The sequence below is a fragment of the Eumetopias jubatus genome, unplaced genomic scaffold (assembly GCF_037043125.1).
Source record: "Eumetopias jubatus isolate StellerSeaLion01/CBP00866 unplaced genomic scaffold, mEumJub1_p1.0 scaffold_7, whole genome shotgun sequence".
In the NCBI taxonomy this organism is placed as follows: domain Eukaryota; kingdom Metazoa; phylum Chordata; class Mammalia; order Carnivora; family Otariidae; genus Eumetopias; species Eumetopias jubatus.
Window position 1 is genome coordinate 112,594,346 of NW_028274813.1, and position 17,566 is coordinate 112,611,911.

At 36.5% G+C, this 17,566-nt stretch overlaps 1 protein-coding gene across 2 annotated transcripts in view; it reads left to right on the plus strand.

The window, feature by feature from the left end:
- Nucleotides 1-17,566, plus strand: part of REC114 (REC114 meiotic recombination protein) — a 106,833-nt gene that overhangs the window by 20,154 nt on the left and 69,113 nt on the right. The gene's annotated exons all lie outside the window — the stretch shown is intronic.

Below are 17,566 nucleotides of genomic sequence, written 5' to 3' on the forward strand. Positions count from 1 at the left end.
GAAGCATGCTATTAACTTACATAGCCCTCTATAAAACTAATTTTATAAAGGTGTATTTGTTCTTTATTATGAACATGTACCCACACATATTGTAGGAAATTTTTGAAATGAAGAAGTAAATAAAGGAGAAAATAAGTCATTTTGCTTGGAAGTTTAGGTTTGCATTGGTATTTAGAAACAAAATGAAAAAACAAGACAACTTCCAGTCAAAGAATTATAAAAGAAAGAAATGGAAGGGAAGAGTATTACATCATTTACCTGTGAATAATATCTGTATAGACATAATAAATTCAACATAGGTATAATTTATTCACTTAACAGATATTTATTGAGCAATTACTATGTGCTAGGCATTGTTCTAGATGCTAAGGATGTAGCAGTAAACAGCAAAGACATAAATCCTTATCATTGCGGAATGTCATCATTCTGGTAAGGAAAAACATCATGAACAAATAGGTCAAATATATTTAAAAGGTATGAATTTTTGGTGAATCCCTTACACATTCTATTAGGATGGCAGCATCCCATAGTTGTACATTGCGATGATTCATTTCTCCACTTATATGGATTATAGCCTTATCCTTGAATGTGGAGTGACTTGCAAGGTCCTCTTTGTGTTCCTTGTGATTTTTAAAACTACAGCAATGGTTGTATCATTTTTGCTTTATTTGCCACTGTTAGGGCTTGTATTAGTTGCAGAAGATAAGATGTCTTCTTCAGCTTTGAATGAAGAATATTCCAGATGGTGGACTGGGGGGATGCCTAGCCCACAGCTAGTTCTCCTCTGTTAATATTGTGAATCTTTGCTGAATGATGACATTAAGGCAATTTGGCTTCCTTAGACATAGGGGGCCACCCTGTGTTTTGTCTGCTCCATCTGTTTGTACTAATGGTAAATGTTGTTACAAACTGATAGAGGTTTCTTTGTATCATATGTGAAATGATTTTTGCAATGCAGTTACAAAACTAAATTTATCAAATTCCAAAGACCCGCTACTGAGAAATACAATGGTAACTCTGCAATTTGTTGCATGTTGCATGTACATATATACCTTATATATTGGATAGTACATTTTTAAAAAAATTCTAAGTAGGGTCCACACCCAATATGAGGCTTAAACTCATGACCCAGAAATCAAGAGTCCTGTGCTGTACTGACTGAGCCAGCAACGCACCCCTATTGGATAATACTTTTAAAAGTCTTTATTAAATGCTTTTTAAAACTCAGTTTTATTGAGGTATAATTTATATAAAATCATTAATTTTCAGTGTTCAATTTGATGTGTTCTTGTTTTTGAGAGAGAGAGTGCACACATGCACTCAAGCAGGGAGGGGGAGGGGCAGAGGGAGAGAGAGAATCTGAAGCAGGCTCCGCGACCAACATGGAGTCTGATTCAGGGCTCAGTCTCACAATCCTGAGGTCATGACCTGAGCCAGAATCAAGAGTTGGACGCTTAACCAACTGAGCTACCCAGGTGCCCCTGATGTGTTTTGATAAATGAATATAGTTGTGTAACCATCTCTACAATGATGATGTAGAACATTCCAGTTAACCCCAGAAGTTTCCTTGTACCCCTTTGTAGTCAGTCGCCCCTGCCTACCCTCTGATCTGCTTTCTCTTGCCATTGTTTTCCTTTTCTAAAATTTCATACAAATGAAATCCTATAATATGTAGTCTTTTGTGTTTGGCTTTTCCACTTAGCATAATGCTTTTGAATTCATCCATATTACTCATTCCTTTTCATTACTGAATAGTATTCACTTGTCTCTGTAAACCACATTAGCTTATCCATTCACTTTTTGATAAAACATTTGGGTTATTTCCATTTTTTTGGTTACTCTGAATGATGCTGGTATAATAACCATTTGTGTACAAGCCTTTGTATGAACGTATGTTTTCATTTTTCTTTGATAAATTCCCAAGAGAGGAACTGTCACTGGGTCATATGGTACATCTGCGTTTATAAGAAACTACACAGCTGGTTTTCAAATTGGCATTCCCACAAACAGTGTATGGAGGGTCCAGTTGTTCCATGTCCTTACCAACACTTGGTATTGTCAGTCTTCTTAAGTTTAACTATTCGAATGGGTGTCTAGGGGCATCTCATGGTAGATTTAATTTGCATTCCCATAGTGACTAGTGACATTGAACAACTTTTTGTGTGTTGACAGATACCTTGGAGATATTGCAGGTTAATTACTAAACCATATAATAAAATGAGTATCACAACATGGTGAATCAAATGCATGTTTTGGTTCCCAGTGTATATATAAGTTAGGTTTACACTACACTGTAGTCTGTCAAGTGTGCCATAGCGTTATGTTTAAAAAAAACAAGACAACATTCATTAATTAACGTTAAGAAATTAAGAAATTATTTAATTTAATAGATTTTAATAAATAATTTAAAAAATTATTTCTTAATTAAGAAATACTCTATGGCTGGGGCGCCTGAGTCACTCAGTTAAGCATCTGCCTTCGGCTTGGGTCATGATCCCAGCGTCCTGGGATCGAGCCCCACATCGGGCTCCCAGCTCGGCAGGAAGCCTGCTTCTCCCTCTCCCACTCCCCCTGCTTATGTTCCCTCTCTCGCTATCTTTCTCTCTGTCAAATAAATAAATAAAATCTTTAAAAAAAAAAATATTCTATGGCTAAGAAATGCTAACCACCATCTGAGTTTTCAGCGAGTCATAATCTTTTTGCGGGTGGTGGGTCTTGCCTCGATGATGCTGGCTGCTGACAGATCTGGGTGGTAATTGCTGAAGCTTGGGGTGGCTGTGGCAATTTCTTAAAATAAGACAGCAGTGAACTTCCGTTGCATTGATGGACTCTTCCTTTTACCAACAACTTCTCTGCAGCATGTGATGCCGTTTGATAACATTTTCTCCACAGTAGAACTCCTTTCAGAATTGGAGCCGATCTTCTCAAACCCTGCTGCTGCTCTGTCAACTAAGCTTATGTCATATTCTAAATCCTTTGTTATCATTTCTGCAGTCTGCACAGCATCTTCACCAGGAGCAGTTTCCATCTCAAGAAACCACCTTCTTTGCTCACCCATAAGAAGCAAATCCTTATCTGTCAAAGTTTTATTCTGAGATTGCTGCAGTTCAGTCCCATCTTCAGGCTCCACTTCTAGTTCTCTTGCTGTTTCCACCACATCTGCAGTTACTTCCTTCACTCAAGTCTGGAACCCCTCAAAGTCCTCCATGAGGGTTGGATCACTTCTTCCAAACTCCTATTAATTTTGGTATTTTGACCATGAAACAGAAATGTTCTTAATGGCATCTAGAATAGTGAATCCTTTCTAGAAGGCTTTCAATTTACTTTGCCCAGATCTATCAGAGGAATCTCTATCTAAGGCAGCTATGGCTTTATGAAATGTATTTTCTTAAGACTTGAAACTCAAAATGATTCCTTGATCCATGGGCTGCAGAATGGCTGTTGTGCTGGCAGGCATGAAGACAACATTCATTTCATTGTACTTCTGCATCACAGCTCTTGGGTGACCAGGTGCATTGTCAGTGAGCAGTAGTATTCTAAAAGTATTTTTTTTTCTGAGTAGTTGGTCTCAACAGTGGGTTTAAAATATTCAGTAAACGATGTTGTAAAAAGATGCGCTGTCATCCAGACTTTGTTGTTCCGTTTATAGAACCAGGCAAAGTGGCTTTACCATAATTCTGAAGGGCCCTAGGATTTTTGGAATGCTAAATGAGCATTGACTTCAACTTCAAGTCACTAGCTGCATTAGCTCCTAATAGGAGAGCCAGCCTGTCCTTTGAAGCTTTGAGGCCCCGCATTGACTTCTCCTCTCTAGCTATGAAAGTCTGACATGGCATCTTCTCCTAATAGAAGGCTATTTCATCTACATTGAAAATCTGTTGTTTGGTGTATCCACCTTCATTATTATCTGCTTCATTATTATCTGTTATAACTTGCTGCTTCACCTTGCACTTTTATGTTATGGAGACGGCTTCTTCCCTTACACCTCCTGAACCAACCTGTGCTGGCTTCAGACTTTTCTTCTGCGGCTTCCTCACCTCTCTCAGCCTTCACAGAATTAAAGAGTGTTAGGACCTTGCTCTGGATTAGGCTTTGGCTTAAGGGAATGTCGTGGCTGGTTTGATCTTCTATCCAGACTGCTAAAACTTTCGCCATATCAGCAAGAAGACTGTTTTACTTTTGAATCATTCATGTGTTCACTGGAGTAGGAGTAGCACTGTTAATTTCTTTAAAGAACTTTTCCTTTGCATTCACAACCTGGCTGACTTGTTTGGTGCAAGAGGCCTAGGTTTCAGCCTATCCCTGCTTTCAACATGCCTTCCTCACTAAACTTAATCAATTATAGTTTTTGATTCAAAGTGAGAGACATGTAACTCTTTCACGTGAACACTTAGAGGCCATTTCTTTTCTTTTTTTTTTTTTTAAATTTTGTTTGTCAGAGCGTGCACACACAAGCAGGAGGAGGAGCATGGCAGGGGAAGAAGCAGGCTCCCCACTGAGCAAGGAACCTGATGTGGGACTCAATCCCAGGACCCTGGGATCATGACCTGAGCTGAAGGCAGAGGCTTAACCGACAGAGCCACCCAGGCGCCCCTTAGAGGCCATTTCATTGTGGCTATTTCATACTTGGCCTAATTTCAATATTGTTTTATCTCAGGGAATAGGGAGGCCCAAGGAGAGGGAGAGAGTTGGGGGAACAGCTGGTCAGCAGAGCAGTCAGACCACACACAACATTTATTAGTTTGCTGTCTTAGATGGGTGTGGCTCATGACTCCCCCAAACAATTACAGTAGTAATATCAAAGATGACTGATCACAGATCACCCTAACAAATACAGTAATAATGAAATAATTTGAAATATGTGAGAATTACCAAAACGTGACAAAAGGCATGAAGTGAGCAAATGCTGTTGGAAAAATGGCACCAATAGATTTGCTTTGCACAGGCTTGCCACAAATCTATGAGAAGCACAAAAGCTAAGGATTGCACAAAAAGTGCGATAAAATGACGCATTCTTGTGTTTTCCTGTATTTGCTGTTGTATGTCTTACTAGTGTAGCTCCTGTTTGTATCTTTTAATCATTTTTAATTGGAGTTGTCTTTTTATATTTGAATTATAAAAGTTCTTCTAATTACAACTCTTTTATCAGAAATATGTTTTGCAAATATATCTCTCAGTCTGTGGCTTATCTTTTGGTTTCTTATCAATCTTTTGAAGAGCAGAAGCCTAAAATTTTGATGAAGTCCCTTTTTTTCTTTATGGTTCATACTTTTTTATGCTGTTTTAGAAATTTTTGTCAACTCCAAGATTGCAATAATTTTTTTTCTGTTTTCTTTTGGAAATTTTCAAGTTTTAACTCTTACATTTAGGCCTATGGTCCATTATGAATTTTTAGTATTATTTAATAACACTAATACTATTTTGTATAGAGCCCCTTCTTCCCCTCAATTAAGGCAATGTGATATTGAGAAAAATTACTCTATTATGAAATATGATCATGGATCTTAGGGAATCTACTTCTGGAACCACTGAGTTAATTTTTAATGTGTGGTGAGAGTTAAGGGTCTGGGGTAATTTTTTTGCAGATAAAATGTTCCAGCACCATTTGTTGAAAAGGCTAGACTTTTCTCATTGAATTACCTTGGTACCTTTGTGAAAATCAATTTGGTATATATGTGTGGGTATATTTGTGGACTCTCTTTTCTGTTCTTGTTGACCTATATGTCTATCCTTACTCCAAGAAGAGACTGTCTTGATTACTTCAGCTTTGTTGTAATTTTTGAAGCAGGTAGTATAATTCCTCCATATTTGTTCTTCTTCAGAGTTGTTCTGGCTGTTTTAGGTTATTTGCATTTCCATATAAATTTTAGAATCAGCTTTCCTACCCCAAAAAAACCCTGCTGGGGTTTTGACTGTGATTGCTTTGAATCTGTAAATCATTTGGGGGAAAATTGACATCTTAATGTTGAGTCTTCTGACCTGTGAACATGTTATAATTATTTATATCCATCATTCCATTTGCTTACATACTTTTCCTCAGCAGTGTTTTGAAGTTTTCGCAATAGATCTTGCACATATTTAACTAAATTTATCCACAAATACTTCATAGTTCTTACGTTATTGTTAATAGAATTTTATAAATCTCAATGTCTAATAGTTTGTTGCTAGTGTGTCGAAACACAACTGACTTTTTTTCACATTGACTTTTTATTCTGTGATATTGCTACACTCATTAGTTCTATAGTTTTTGTAGATGTTTTTATAGAATATTCCATATAGATGATCTGTTGTCTATGAATACAGTTTTACATTCTTTTCAATCTGTCTTCTCTCCCCTGCCTCCCTTCCTTCTTTTCCCCCAGATGACACTCACTAGGACATCCTTTACAATGTTGAATAGAAATGGTGAGAGTTGATATCCTTGCCTGATCCTGATCTTAGGGAAAAGCAGTCTATTCACCAATAAGTATAATATTAGCACTGAGGTTTTTGTAGATACCCTTTACAAGACTGAGGAAGTTCCCTTCTATTCTAGTTTGCTGAGAATTTTAATCATGAATAGGAGTTGAATTTTGTTGAATGCTTTTTCTGTATCTATTGAGATGAATTTCCTTTTTTTTTTTAGTCCTGTTGATGTAATACATTTTTTTAAGATCTTACTGAATCTACCTTTATTGCAGGAGTATTTGATTTTTTAAAATAATGTACATGTTACTAAAAGTGATTAAAAATAATAATGCATTAAAAAATGTACCCCCTAAATTAAAGAACAGTTTTTATCAGTTCATATAATTTATTCACAGTATTTTCTGGGTTCCACAAGAACCAACATATAGAAGAGCAAACACATTTGGAATTATAACACATTTTCATTGCATTGCAATTTTATATTGGTATTACATTTACACACCCTCCCCCCTCATGCAAATCTGGGTTGTGAGATATTTTTAGAATTTTTCCCATAAAAGGTAGGGACATGACAGCTATGGAAAGTTTTAGCCACTTCCGTTTTAGTAAGAGAATCCAATTATTGGCGTGGATTAAAATGTGCTATATTTGTACTATCAAATCTTTGTGGAAGCTGCACAAACCCCTAAAAAAGTCATTTATTTCAGAGAAACTGATGGCTAGGGCCCAGTAACAGTAACATATCAGTGATATGTTTTTGTAGAAATCCAAACAGGTCAACAAGGCTTTGGGCTTTTTGCTTGGACCTGGCAGCTATTTAAACATAATTTCTCTTAAACTTCATATTTCTCTGATTGTCACCTCCTATTGAGGCCCATGGGAACTTAATGTTTCAGATTATAAACTTAGCTTGGTGTCCAGTAATACCATGAGTTTCCATTTTGCTTGTTCAGTTAGCACCTGTACTCATGTGATGATGTCATTGCCGGAGGGCTCCATGCATACCCACCACTGGGCCATTCTCTTGTTATTTCTTGTGGAGGGTTAGTATGGCAAGAAGGCGGGGAGACCTTTGCTCCATCCTCAATTTACTTTGGACTTGAGTTCAAATGGTTTCCCCTTTCTGGTCTTAGCATTTTGAACAGATTCTCCCTTGCCTATTTTGGGCTTTTAAAATTTGTTTTTAATTGTGGTAAAATACACATAACATAAAACTTACCATTTTAACTATTTTTAAGTGTACAATCCACTGGTATTAAGTACATTCACATTATTGTGCAGCCAACACTACTATCCATCTCCAGAAGTCTTTTCATCTTGCAAAACTGAAACTCTATACCCATTAAATAGTGGCTCCCCACTTCCAGCCCAGCACCTGGCAACAACCATTCTACTTTCTAACTCTATGAATGTAACTACTCTAGGCACCTCATACAAGTGGGATGTGACTGGCTAATTTCACTTAGCATAATGTCCTCAAGGTTTATCCAGTTGAAAAATGTACCAGAATTTCCTTCTTTTTTAAAGCTGAATGATATTCCATTGAATGTATATACCACATTTTGTTTATCCATTTATCTGTCAATAGACTGGGGTTGTTTCCACTTTTTGCCCACTGTGACTAAACTAGTGCTTATGAACATGAGTATACAGATATCTTCGTGAGACGCTGCTTTCAGTTTTTGGGGGTATATACCCAGGAGTGGGATTATTGGATCCTATAATAATTCTATCTTAATTTTTTGAGGAACTGCGGTACTTCTTTCTGCAGTGGATACACTATTTTACACTCCCACTAACACTGCACAAGGGTTCCAATTTCTCCACTAACGTTTGTTATTTTGTTGTTGTTTCTTTAGTTAAGGTATCACTGATATAACATTATATTAGTTTCAGGTGTATAGCATAATGCTAAATGATCACCACAACCATCTACGTAATATGTCACCTTATGTATATGTTGCAAAAAAATATTTTTTCTTGTCTGAGAACTTACAAGATTTACTCTTTTAGCAACTATCAAATATGCAATACAGTATCACTAACTGTAGTCACCATGGTATACATTACATCTCCATGACTTACTTTACAACTAGAATTTTGTACCTTTTACCCCCTTCACTTATCCCCCCCTACGCACCCCACCCCCCACCTCCTCTGCCATCCCCAACAGTATCTACTTCTGGCAACCACCAGTCTGTTCTCTGTATCAAGTGAGCTTGTTTTTTTGGTTTTTGGTTTTTGTTCTTAGATTCCACATGTAAGTGAGGTCACATGGTATTTGTCTTTCTCTGTCAGACTTATTTCACTTAGCATAATGTCCTCTAGGTACATCCATGTTATTGCAAATGACAGGATTCTTTTTTATGGCTGAATAGTAGCCCATTGTGTGTGTGTGTGTGTGTGTGTGTGTGTGTGAGAGAGAGAGAGAGAGAGAGAGACATTTTCTTCATCCATTCATCCACTGAATGGACACTTAGGGTGTTTCCATATGTTGGCTATTGTAAATAATGATGCAGTAAACATGGGGTGCATATATCTTTTCATTTTCTTCAGATAAAATAGCCAGAGTAGAATTGCTAGATCATATGGTAGTTCTAGTTTTAATTTTTTGAGGAACCTCCACAGTGTTTTCCATAGAGACTATGTCAGTTTACATTCCCACTGACAATTATTGTTGCCAACACTTGTAATTTCTTGTCTTTTTGATAATCACCATTTTAACAGGTATAAGGTGATACTTCACTGTGGTTTTCATTTGCATGGTATATGATCCTTTTAATGTGTTGTTGAACTTGATATGCTAATATTTTGCTGAGGATTTTTGCATATATTTTTATCATAAATGTGTTATTAGCTGATAATTTTCTTTTCTTGTGACATCCTTGTCTGATTTTGGTATCAGGGTAATGCTGGGCTCATAAAATGAGTTTATTTTTATTTATTTATTTTAAAGATTTTATTTATTTATTTGACAGAGAGAGCGAGAGAGTACAAGCAGGGGGAACAGTAGAGGGAGAGGGAGAAGTGGACTCCCTGCAGGGAGCCCGGTGTGGGGCTTGATTGGATCAGGACCTGAGCCGAAGGTAGACACTTAAACATCTGAGCCACCCAGGTGCCCCTCATAAAATGAGTTTAGAAGCATTCCCTCTTTTTCTGTTTTTTTTGTTTTTGTTTTTGTTTTTTTAAGAGTTTGAGAAGGATTGGTAGTAATTCTTCTTTGAATGTTTGGTAAATTCACCAGTGAAGCTGACTGCTCCTGGACTTTCTTCTTTGGGGAGGTTTTGATTATTGATTCAGTCTCTTTACTAGTAGTTGATTTGTTCAGATTTTCTCTTTCTTCATGATTCAGTCTTGGTAGGTTGTATGTTTCTAAAAATTTATCCATTTCTTCTACATTGTCAAATTTGGTGGCATATTATTGTTCATAGTAGGCTCGTGATTCTTTGTATTTCTCTGATATCAGTCATAAAGTCTCCTCTTTTATTTCCGATTTTATTTATTTGAGTCCTCTCTTTTTTCTTGGCGAGTCTAGCTGAATGTTTGTCAATTTTGTATATCTTTTCAAAGAACCAGCTTAGTTTCATGATCTTTTCTGTTATTTTACACTCTATTTCTTATGTTGTTGTTTTTTAATAGTAGCCATCATAATGGTTGTGAGGTTATATCTCACTGTGGTTTGATTTGCATTCAGTAATTATTAGGGATGTTGAACATCTTTTCATGTGCTTTTTGGCAATTTGTATATCCTCTTAGAGAAATACCTGTTCAAGTCTTTGCATACTTTCTGATTGGGTTTTCTTGTTATTGTTGAGTTGTAGGATTGAGTGCTTGTTGTTGTTGTTATTGAAGTATAATATCTCTCCAAACATTTAACACACACATGCACACTCTCTCTCTCTCACACACACACACACACACACACACACACACACACACACAGAGCAGCTGATGAATGCAGCTTCTTTTTTACTAGGTCTCGTGATTTCCTTTTTCTCCCTTGTTTCTTCTTTCAGCGTGAGTAAGTATAGGCTGAGATAGATTGAGCACTGTTGAGCCCTTTTTAGAGTGGGGACATGGAAGAATGGCTTCTGTAGGGCACAGTGTTCTGCACCTTGCTGTACCCTCACCCAGTCACCATTAAGTGTTTAAGATTGCTCCTGCCTCTGCTCAGCCCTACTTGGCTCCTCCCCTCCTGGTGCTGGAGCTCCTGATCAGAGTGCATTTATAATCCTTCACTGAGACATCGTCTGTTTTCTCTTTCTCAAACCCTTTTTTTAAAAGTATAGAGTTCATAACTCCTTTTGAGATACTATCTCTAAAGTTAAAAACATATTCTATATATAATTGTAAATGTATAAAAATCCATCTTTTATCTGCATCTCCCTTCTCAAGCTAGATGTTGCAGAAACCAAAATGCTAAAGATATCCAAATGGCGGAAATTATTTCCTAAGACTTTAGCCTCTCCTTTTTATCTCACTTGGTTCTGATCCAGCACTAGTGTCTTCACCTAAATAAAACTATATCTGAAACACAGAAGCTAAGTGGTCTTGAGACCATTTTAATTCTGTCTTCTTGGGAAACATGGGTCATCCTGGAAATGATGGAGTTCGTTTTGTTTTGTTTTCAAGTTTTCATGCCCAGCCCAAATATTCTTCAAAAAGAAATTGTCTTACTGTTTACCACTGGAAATATTATATTCCTATTTAAATGAATTCTGGAAACTTCAAACACTAACTTTAACCCATTTAGTTTAAAAAATATTTGTTCAAATCACAGTCTCAGCTTAAGAATCATCTGAGAGGAAAGACTTAGCACAGAGTTTTAAAATCAAGTTATTCACACAGTTACTTTAAATTAGAACCAATCTTTTCTTTGGCCACCTTTTCAGGAAGGGTCAAGAAAGACAGAGCTCTTCATAACTTTATTATCACCCCTTCCCACATTTAAAACCATTGGATCAATTATATCACTTTTTTGGTCTTTTATCTCCCCTCCAGAGAGAATTGGGTTAGCAAGAGTTAAAGCATTTCGCTGCTCTATTTTTATACTTTCCCACATCTAAATAAACTTCAGCGCCTATGCAGTACTGGCCTGAAAAGTTGCTGACTACCCATCTAAGAGGCATGTGAAGGGCGTCCTCCACCATACCTACCCTATCTCCCTGTGCTGCCTTTGGAAACCTGTGACCATCCCCACCTTCATTAGTGAGACATCCGTGACTTACACATTGGACTCTCTTGCCTTTCCTCTCTTAAATTATCCATTGAGCTCAACTTGTCAGTAAGTAGGAGAACAGTCTGTGAACTCCACTCTTAGGACGACTCCAGAAAAAAAAACTCACACAGCTGCTGCAATTTCTGTCATCTCCTCCCAGACTTCCTCAGGCCCCATTCCCTTACTTACCTTCCCAACACTCCTTCCAGTTCCAAACTCGTTTAACAAGGGTGGTGGTGTGTCTGTGCCAATCTCACTTCTGATGCCAACGGATGCATTTCAGGTGGGTGGAAGGAGAACGCATACTCATACACAGTGGAGTTATAGTTCCTTGCTTAATTGGCAACAGGAATAGAATCTTACTAGAAGTGAGGTGATCACACATGACTGCAGTAGATACAGTGAATCTCAGCAGAGTCTCCCTCTCTCTTTTATCTGATGACACTGGTTTTTGCCAGGCTCTAGAAAAACTCACTCTTTGCTAAGCCACAGCCTTTTATATGTGAGAGTTAACATTACCATTCCAGAAAAATGTTATCAGCTTCGGATTAAGGGAATGTTAACAAGCATTAGATTCACATGTGCATCTTTTGTAAGATTTCTAAGCACCTGTCAGTGCTCAGGTGCTTCTGCGAGCTTTTCAGCATTCTAGAAATCCACAGTGTCTTTCACATTTTCTGTTGGGAGACTGGGGTTTTGTTGTTGGTATTATTGGCATTTTCTTTCTAGAGTAAGAATATTAAATCTTTGAATGCATGCTAAAATCTTTTTTTTTCCTTGATTTGTCATTGGCTTTTTTGAAAATAATTTTATTTGGGGTATAACTTACAATAAAATGTACTCATTGAGTTCGTGGAGTTTTGATAAATGTATACAACTGTATAAAGTACCATCACAAGCATGATATGGAAAAGTTCCCCCAAACTCCCCCATGCCCACCCATTCCCAGGCAACCACTTTCTTTCTGCTCCGCTGTCACTGCAGATTAGTTTTGCCTTTGCTAATAATTGATATGAATGGAATTATATAGTATGTACTCTTTCTTTTACACAGCTTAATGTTTTCGAGACTTGTCCCTGTTGTGTGTATCATGTTCTCTTTTATTGCTGAATAGAATTTCGTTTTATGAATGTACCTCAATTTGTTTATCCATTCATCTATTGATGGATTTTTGGATTATTTCCACTTCGGGTCTATTATAACTAAAGCTGCTATGAACATTTGTATACAAGTGTTTATGTGAACAGATGTTTTAATTTCTCTTAGGTAATACCTAGGAGTAGAATTGCTGAGTTGTATGGTAAATGAATATTTAAGTTTATAAGACACTATTATACTGTTTTTCATAAAAGTCATACGATTTTGCTTTCCCACCAGCTCTGTTTGATAGTCCATGTTACTCTACATTCTTGCTGACATTGGTATTGTCCCTTTTTTATAATTTCAGGTATTCTAGTGTCTGTGTAATGGTATGTCATGTAGTTCAATTGGCATTCCTGAATGACTAATAAAGCATGTACGCTTATTGTCCAGGTTAAGAAACAGAACATTTTGGGGCACCTGACTGGGTCAGTCAGAAGAGCACATGACTCTTGATCTTGGGGTTGTGAGTTCGAGTCCCATGTTAGATGTAGAGATTAGATAGATTAGATAGATAGATAGATAGATAGATAGATAGATAGATAGATAGGGGCGCCTGGGTGGCTCAGTCGGTTAAGCATCTACCTTTGGCTCGGGTCATGATCCCGGAGTCTTGGGATTGGGTCCTGCATCGGGCTCCCTGCTCAGCGGGGAGTCTGCTTCTCCCTCTGCCTCTCCCTCCTGCCTGCTTATGCTCTCTCTCTCAAATAAATAAAATATTAAAAAAAAATCTTTTTAAAAGAAACTTTTTGAAGTATAATTGACATATATATACTATATTAGTTTCAGGTGTACAATAAAATGATTCAATATTTGTATATATTATGAAATAATCCCCAAATTAGTCTAGTTGACATCCATCACCATGCATAATTACAAAGATTTTTTTCTTGTGACAAGAACTTTTAAGATCTACTCTTTTTTTAGCAACTTTCAAATATGCAATACAGTATTATTAACTATAGTCCCCATGCTGTACATTACATGCCCAAGACTTATTTTACAACTGAAAATTTGTGCCTAAGAAATAGAACATTTTGAACCCCCCAGAACCTCTCATGTCCCCCTCTAGTCATTATTATATATCACCACCCTCCTGAAAGCTAACCACCATTCTGACTCCTCTAACAGTATAGATTAGTTTTGCTTGTTTTTACACTTTATATAAAATGAAAAAGACTCTTCTATGCCTGGCTTCTTTCACTCATTATATTTATGAGACTTGTCTATTGTGTGCAATTATAGATTATCCATTCTTGTTTTGTGAATATATCACAATTTACTTATCCATTGTATTATTGATTGGTATTTGGGTAATTTCCAATTTTTCACTATTAGAAAAAGTGCTGCTGTGAACACTCTAGTACCTGTTTTTGGGTGAACACTTGTATATATTTTTGTTGGGCATATGGGTAGAGGTGGAATGTGTGAGTTATAGGACAGCACTTCTCAAACATTAATGTGCCTATGGTAATAATCTTGGCTCTTAGTAAATTGCTGATTTTGAATCAGCAGGTTTTGGATGTCATCTGAGATTTTATGTTTCTAACAAACTCCTAGGTTTGCTGTTGCAATTAATGATGCTGTTGCTACTAATCCCTGGACATACTCTGAGGGATATGCCTATGTTCAGCTTTGGTAGATATTGTCAAAGGGTTTTCCAGGGTGATTATGCCCAATTTATACTCTCATTAATAATGTGTGGGAGTGCTCCACATTCTTGACCCAGTGCTTGGTATTTTCTCTCTATTTTGGCAGTTTTGTAGGTGCGTAGTGATGTCTCATTGTAGTTTTAATTTCTATTTTTCTACCTACTAATGAAATTGTGTACTTTTCCTTATGTTTATTGGTGATCTGGATATCTTCTTTTGTGAATTGTATTTTGAAATCTCGTTTTTCTACTGGGTTATCATTGGTGTTGTTTTTCCTTATGCTATTACAGTTCTTATTCTATTACATCTCTTAGTCTTCTTATTCTTTTCTTAATTTTTCTTTTTTTCTTTGAGCTCCCTACTTATTTCTACCTTACTCTTAGCCAAACTTTAGTCTATTACACAATATCTGATTTATCATTTTGGTTTCAAAGAACCTGTTTTTTGTTTTAATTTTATTAAATTTCATACAAAGCAGTTTTAATTAAAATTTACTTCTGTTTCCAGGCTTTTTTTTTTTTTCAAAACTATATGCCCTTTTCTGTATCTTGAGTGTTACATTTTTCTTTTTTCTTTTTTGCTGCAGAATGGTAGTTTCATAGGCCCCATACATGTTTTTTTTTCCCTCCTCCTCCATCTGTTCCCCCTTCCCATTCTTTTTCTCCTCTTCTTCCTCTTCCTCCTTCTCTTCCTCTTTCCCCTCCTTTTTTCTATTTTATTCATCCTTATGCTTGGAGAAGTCTCATCTAGAGCCTATGGTGGATTCATTTGCAATAACCTCACTGTCCTTGGACACTAATAGATTTTCCTTTCAAATATTACAGAACTGACCTGGTTGATAGAAATTACATTTCTGTTCATATACCCAGAAGCCTGAGAGGAGTGGGTTGGGAGCCTGTCCTAGCAGGGAGTGATGTCTCTGTCTAATTTCTTCAATGAGGAATGAGACTCATTCAGAAGCTATGAGGCTAGCTTTTGCTAGCCACAAGACCAGTTATATACTATAGTTATTCATCCACCTTCCTAGTGTATCTGCCCACTGTTTCTGGGAGAAATTGCTAGATTTCATAGACCATCATTTAATATATTTCAGTATATATCCTGGGGTATAGCTGTTTCCAGTGTTCTTGATTGGTAGTGGTAAAACCTATTTCACACGAAAGCTTTATTTTTTCCTATCACGTGCCCTTTCCCTAGCTCTTGCCCTTCTCATTAATGCTGTTTTTGCCAGTATCTCCTCTGCTCTCTCTCTAGCTCACAGCACTCCTTTCTCAGGAGGGTAAATCACTAGTTGGCTCTTGACATCTTTCTTCCATCCCAGATTCATCTTTCCATGTCTTTCAGAAAGTCTCCAACAGTTTTGTGATAGGAATGGCATCCATTCCTAGTTTCTAGCGTTGGTGTAGTTGTCTCTTATTTTAGATTTGTTTTGGCATTTTAATTGTGATGGGATGAAGGTGTTGAGTTTAATGCCTCTATTCAAGATGTTATCATACCTGGAAGTATAAAAACCTTTTAGATAATTTTTTATTTTTTCCAACTAAAATACCTTATTTACCAAACTGTACCTTTTCTAACCATAGAGTAAAACACATAAAGTCTTGGAATTTTCTGTGAGGTTTGGTTGTTCATGGTATCTCAGATGAGGTTATGTTAGCAATTGGGTGATAGTCTATCAGTGGACTGGAATATCCAAAAATAAATCAAGAACATTTCTGTACCCGAAAGTACTTCACTGACTATAGTGGATCAGCCAAATGAGGCACTCTAAATGGGTGATCTTTGACCTAAGCCTGCGCTACTTTGTTATACTAAGTGTTTTGTGATGAGTGACTGTATATATCTAGCTTTGCTGATAAGGTAATGGCTCTGATAGGGGATTTAAGGGCTTATCTAGCCTGCTTTGCTTTTAAAACTATAATTATACTTCTGTTGGACTTCAGTGGGCCTTTCTATGTATTTCTTGTCCTTTCTTTAGAGACTAATTCTTGACAATAATTTGTAAAGAAGCTTCTATTTTTATTTAGTATGAAAAATCTTAAGCATGTGAAGCCAGTAATACTGATCATTTCCTTTCTTCTTTTATCTTTTTTCTTTAAAGTGAGTCATAACTTTGGAATGATGCTTTTGAAAAGATAGTAGCTACTCACAAAGAGTAATTTTGACACTAGAAACCCAAATGCCCCCCCACCCTTCATTTCCAGACATCTTGCAGTCAAATATATTTGCCAGATTTTGTAGATTGTGTCTTTGTTTTTAAAGCTCCCATTTAATTTATCAGACTTGTAGTTTGGAAGAAAAAGTGCCTCTCTGGGCCTTAATTTTGATTGGTTCTTATTTCATATATTGAAAGTTATCTCAGCAGTTATCTGTGATGTGTTTTATCATCAATGTCATGACTCAAAAAAAAATGTGAATACCATAGTCTTTAAAATTTTTTACAGTGCAAATATAAAAAAAAAAGTTTTAATCTCTTCCTATTTTTGACTGCAACAAATTCTTGGTTTAATTTACATTCCTCTTTAGTGTCTTATCAAATGACATGGCATGAGTTCAGTCACATGGTACTCAACCAGGCTTCTAGATTCCTTCTCTGGTTAAGAGGTTATAGAATTTAGAGTCTTTCTGAAAATACATCATTGGTATAAGATTTTTTTCCCCCTCCAGTATTCAAGCCTGCATGAGTTTTGATTGGATCAGCTTTACTTGGGTTGTTTTAAAATAGTAAATCTTTTACTATTATTAGAGAAAAGCCATTTTTCTTTGTATCACTAATCATTAACAAAGAGGAAGTGAGCAGATTTTACTTTGACTGTTATTAAACTCTTTTTAAACCTTTAATTTAATACTTGTGAATGTTTAGTTCTTCAGAGGAGCTTACTGAGGATACAAAATTAACTTCAAACAAAGAAAGTGCAATTCCAAGTGATGTGGTTTAGATTATAAGCACCAGCACCATAATTTTTTTTTTAAACTTGTTATTTGGAAATAATTTTGGACTTAACCAAAAAGGTTGCAAAAATAATACAAGGAATACCTTTCACCACATACCTTTCACTCACCTTCTCCAAATGTTAACATTTAGCGTAGAACAATGATCAAAACCAGGAATTCTGGTCTGACACAATACCATCAACTTACCTGCAGA